The sequence below is a fragment of the Egretta garzetta genome, unplaced genomic scaffold (assembly GCF_000687185.1).
Source record: "Egretta garzetta isolate BGI_Z169 unplaced genomic scaffold, ASM68718v1 scaffold117, whole genome shotgun sequence".
Lineage (NCBI taxonomy): Eukaryota > Metazoa > Chordata > Aves > Pelecaniformes > Ardeidae > Egretta > Egretta garzetta.
Window position 1 is genome coordinate 4,362,712 of NW_009260479.1, and position 5,696 is coordinate 4,368,407.

The following is a 5,696-nucleotide window of genomic DNA, read 5'->3' on the forward strand; positions in this document are numbered from 1 at the left end:
CCGGCCCCCCTGCCACACATTTTGAACCTGGAGTAGAAGAACCCTCCATTGTTTCAGGGGTGGCATTAGGTGCCCGAGACAAGCTGGGTTGCTCCTCCAGTGTGTGGCATTTCACATCAGCGAGGCAGTAGCTGATCAGCCTTCAGGTTAACTGTCTAGGGAACCTGGTGAGGTCTGCTTGGGAAATGCCGCCATGCTGCACTGCTGCAGCCAATACGTTCACTGGAGGACACATCCCTATCCATGAACCAAAACAGAAAAGGCATGCTGCTCTTTGAGGAGGGCTGAGGGGAACCCAGTAGGTGACACACCGCTGGTATTCACCAGACCAATGCCTCCTGATGTTGGGCAGCTGGAATGGCACAACTGTTTTGGCTGATGTCATAGAACCATGGAGTATCTCCAGCTGGAAGGGACCCATGAAGATCAAGTCCAACTGCCGTTGTTTAAAGCACTGAGAAGGCTCCCCTGGCCTGACAATGTTGGGGCCACACTAGAGTAATTTCTGTACCTAAAAATGCCATTTTTTATTCCCTGGGAAGAGAGTCATTTTTTTTGGTGCCGCTATTGCCATTTTAGAGCAGAAGTTGCGGGTCTCTCTGGGATTGATCTTACTTGTGCCTTGTGAATTGTGGTGTGCCATGTGGTGCCTTGTTTGCTTCCTTCTGCAATTGTTCTTTAACAGATCAGAAAAGCACTCTGCTATTACTTTGCAAGGCAAAAGCAGCTTTAGAGTTTTTAAAACTGCCTGCGATTTTACTGAGCAGAAATCAACCTGCTCTGACGAGCTCTCCACTACCATACGCTGATTTTCTAAATCCATTCATTGCACGGTCCAAATGTGGCACAGATCTGTTACACGACGGGGGGATAATACTTCAAGTTGTGCTCTTCTGTGAAAAAGGCTTCTTCACTGGAGCTGGGGAACACACAGCACAAGAGGTTGGGGGTCAACTGGTGGCTCGTACTACAGAAGTTCTGACCGAGTCCGGAGGATGGGTTTGCTGTTGGCGGTCTGGCTGTTCAAAGGCTTTGGACTTGCATTTTGACTGACCAGCGTCATCATACTGGGTATGCAGAAGACTGATGAAGTTGGAAAGCGTGGCTTAAACATGCCCCAGATGACGATGCCCAGCACCATCTACCCATGCACACAGTATCACCATGGCTGGTAAAGGCAAATGCAAGGATGTTCACTGATCTCTGCAGCACTGCTGTTGGTATCATAGAGGAGGAGGCTGGGACTCCGTGGAGATGTTGGGCTGGAGACAGGACTGTCAGTGATGGAGGTTGTGCAGAGCTTTTGAGACACACTGCAGGGACAGTACTGCCCACCGTAGCGTGGCCTTCTCTCCCAGCAGTACGATGAGGTGTCGGATTAGGCATATATCCCAAGTGAAAAATACTATTCAGCTCTTCGTAATACAGACATTTGGTAGAGGTGATGTAGACTCTGTCCCTTGATCTTCACCAAGCCACCTTTGAGGCCTTGACGTTCACCTGCCACTGCCAGGAACCTCATGGCCTTGCTTTGCCTCTTTTTGTAGCAATGGCCTAAAAATCTTGTCCTTCTTATACTTGGAAACCAAGCTTTCTTCTCTTTCATCTCTCCCCACAGGGCTGGGAGGTCTTTAGCACAGGCCCAGCTAGATGTATGAGAAAGAAGCCTGGCAAATGGTTTAAATTAGAAACTATAGGGGTTGTGCCAACTCCTGCAGTATGAGAGTGCCAAGATCCAGAACATGGCTGCTCACCAGCATTTGGCAAGGTGGTGACATCTTGTCACTGCTATCCTTGAGCACCGAGGCCCACGCAGGTACACCGACCAGTTGGCTGGGGCAGGATGCAGAGCAGCGTGGGAAGGCAGAGGGAGGGCTGCCAAACTCTTCCCAAGCCCCGTTTCTTCAAAATCATCTACTCCAGTGTGACATTACTCCTGATTGCAAACAGAATGAAATTTCCAAAGCTATTTACTGGTCACACTGATGTGTCGGTGGGTTCAGTCTTCTATATTCAGGTGTCTCAGCCTGTGCAGGTAATTAAGAGTGTATACATAAACTCTCAGTGAAGGAGAAAACCATCCACTTCCAGTAAAGCATGGTCCTGACATAGAAAGCTGTGCGAGTGCTTTGGAGCCAAGTGCTGACTGTTGGGAAGGTGCCTAAAGCTGGAGGGGAAAAAAAAACCACCATAAAAAAAGGGAGTCTGTTTTAACATTTAATGCCTTCTGGGTCCAGAGGAGCAGGGTTTTACATCTGCATTATAAACAAGCTATACAGCATCTACGTAGTGGAACCCATCACCAGTTTCATCCCTTGGTGGGAAGAACCTGCAGGTCAGCTATGGCCAGCTTTACATTTGAAAGCATTACCATGCTGGACACGTTAACAGTCCAGAACCCTTTTGTCGTACTACACTTTTTCATAGCTCGGTGCTGCTCTGCTGCCTTCTTTCAGGCACAGGGGTGGCCAGACCTATAATTTCAGAGACTGCTGCAGGGCATCAGAGTTTTCTATCCAGAGGATCATACAGATGCATTGTACTGATGCTCCTTTCCCCCTCTGAAAGTTTCTTCCACTACCAAAAGCTTCCAAGCTCTTCCATCGTTTCCCCTTCTTTACAAAATGCTCAAATCTTATGCTGTTCTATAGGTTTTGGAAACATTAAAACTTCAGTTTTACGCAGGTGAGTATTCACTGCAACTTCTTGGACAAGCTCATGTTTGGTGGTGTGGCATGGCTTTCTCCTGAGGTGGGTATTAAGTTTGGCATAAGGCTTGCTGATCGCGAAGTGATGTTGCCCATTGCCCCCGTATATTTGCGTATCAAAAATACATTTGAGCAAAGAGGGTCGAGAGACAATTATTAAAGCAGCCACAGAAAAGAAGTAACATGTCATGTTCCTCTCTGGGACGTAGTCCAAGCCTTATGTCCAGCAGCCATCAAAACAGTATTGCCTTCTGCCTTTGTCCATTAGCCTCCAGTAAAAACACAACTGCAGGTATGCTTCCACACGAGAACCTTCCTCTTCTGCCGCTTCCAAACTCTATGGAAAATGAAGTGGCTGGCATCGGTTACGTAAGAAAAAGGAAACTTGAATTTTATGTGCAAGTAGAAACTTAAACCAAGCAAACTGTTATTTGTATTTTATTTGCTCCATTAAAAAGTCTAGGGATACAAAAAGCTTTTTGCTGACATTTTCTTTCCAGGTGTCCATAGAAATACCGGTTTATTTAAAAATAAACATAAAACCTGCAAAATACCTTAATTTGGTTTTGCTAAAAAGCACTCTCATTACAAAAAGGATGGGGAAAAAGGGTGAACTAGTTCCTCTTCATTTCAGGCTTGCTGCTTTAATTCGATGTTGCATATGAAGCAACAAACAAAAATTCTAAGGCATGTATAAAGTTCCTATGCCTACAAAAGCCACAACACTGAGCTGAAGAACAATGACGCTGGCATAAAAGGATTTTCATTTCTAAGAAACACCTGGATAAATGAAGAGTTTAGGAATACGTGCATTCTGTCCTCATACTTAACGATATGTAGTGGCACTTATCTTTGCAGGGCCGATTTCCAGCGGCGCAGACCTACTAACCCAAAACGTGCTTCCTGCCGGGGGGCCTGCGCTGCAGCAGCACAGGTCACCCCAGGTCAGACAGCGGGCTGGAGACTGGGCGGTAACTTAGGGCTAGGTGAAAGAGGAGACTTTGGATTGAATATTGTATACTAAATACAATGCTATGTTTAATAGACTGTTCCTGGCTCACGAGGAGAAACTGCATTCCCCACTAACTATAATTCTACATTGTTTTAATGGAGAATATTCTCCATTAAAAAAAAATAGTAAAAACCATTTTTAATACCCACAGCTAATTAAGGCACAAACAAAATTGCTGCTCCCCAGGTTCTTTATCACTGCATCTTTCTTAGACTTGTATCCTAAAGGTTCATTTTTCCAAATGCCATAATTTTGGCAGCGGACAAAGTCAGTGCACTCCTAGATTGCACACTGCCTATCCTTCCTGCAAGCTTACAGGGACGTGCAGACGCTCATCTCTGAAAGCCAGACTTGCTATATACCCAAAACTAATGTGCAAAGAATGAATATTACAATTACCAGAGAATTAAAAAAATCCGTCTGCATTCAAAGTAAAAATGAAACTGGGAAATTTTAAAATTTCCTGAGGTGCTCTTTTTGATCAATTAGAACTTTGGCTTCATCTCAATTTAGGCATTTATTTTATAGTACAATGCAAAATATAAACTACATTGTGAATAATATAAAAGCCTTTTTTTTTTTTTCCCAGATGGGAATGCCAGAACATTTCCACTGTTTTTTCTCAGATGTATTTTTTAGCAAGCATGACTTTATGAGGCAGTTAATGTCAGTGGAACTGTATTCTCTGATAGAAAAGGGAATTGCTTTTTTTTTTTTTTTTGGTAGTAGAATATTATGTAGTCCTGTAATTTTCACATTTGAAAGTTCTGTAGCTCTACTTGAACATTCTCATTTTATTTACAAAAAAAATCAAGTATGCCCCTCCTCATAATTCCCAGTGGAAGTGTCTATTCATGTTAAACCACCTAACCTAGGTCCAGTCTGGGCTGAATGGTTAAGCTCTATGTTTTTCATGTATTTGGGTACCGCAAGTTCTGAAATAAAATAAGTATTGGTGTTGATGGAAGAGAAAGCACAAATGAAACGACAGTCTATAAAATCATCACCTCTGCAGAGATGTTGAAAAGGCAAAGTTTGCTCATGTCTCACAGTGAAAGAACTGACGGCGTGAAGAAGTGATCAGATAGCAGGTTTAAAATGGGGGGGGGCGGGGGGGAGGGAAGTTTTCTCACAAAAAGAATAATTAAACTGAACTCCCTGTGAAAAGACACAGTGGAATGCAAGAGGGTAAGTTAAAAATGGATTGGATGAATTCATGGTCTGATCAATGGCCATCAAACACCGCTCTGACCGCAGGCTCTGGTCCGGAGCTCCCTGACCCCCACGCTGTGGGAGGCTGCACCAGTGAAAACAAATCGTTCTCACACTCCTCCCAAAACCTTTGGTACTGGCTGCTGTTAGAGGTAGGACACTCATCGTCTTTGCAAAAATCCAGCCAAATCACAGAGATGCCAAATTGTATAGACAACAGCAGAGAGATGCAGTCCTAGCTCTATATACAGAAGTCTGGGAATGCACGCCAAGCTATACGTGGCTGGGAATCCAAACAGAGATGCAGCTTGAAAAAGCTGGCTTCCAAAGTCGGGAAATTAAAAGGTAAGTGTCTCACAATAAAGTTTTTTAGGCATCTTCCTCAAAAAGATGCTGTGCTAGATACTTCTTAATATGCATTTTTGTTAATAATCTGTTCAATCTAAACTATAAAACATGCTGTGCAACATGACTGAACGAACATTGCTGTGAGAAATATTTCCCCCCCGTTTGAGTAATTTAAATTTGTAAGCTAATGTAAGTTTTTGTATTAAATAATGTACTGTGTGCAATTTTCTTTCTTGTAAAGCACTTTGAAGCTTTCAAAGGGCACTCTAGGTTAATAAATAATATGGTATTCTTTGCCAGAACTGTAGGGCATTTCCCATAAGTTCTGAATCTTCTTTGCCAAAATTGCAACATGTTGCATGCCAAATCCTGCACACAAATGTTCAACATGTGGCAAATACATATTGGTGAAGACC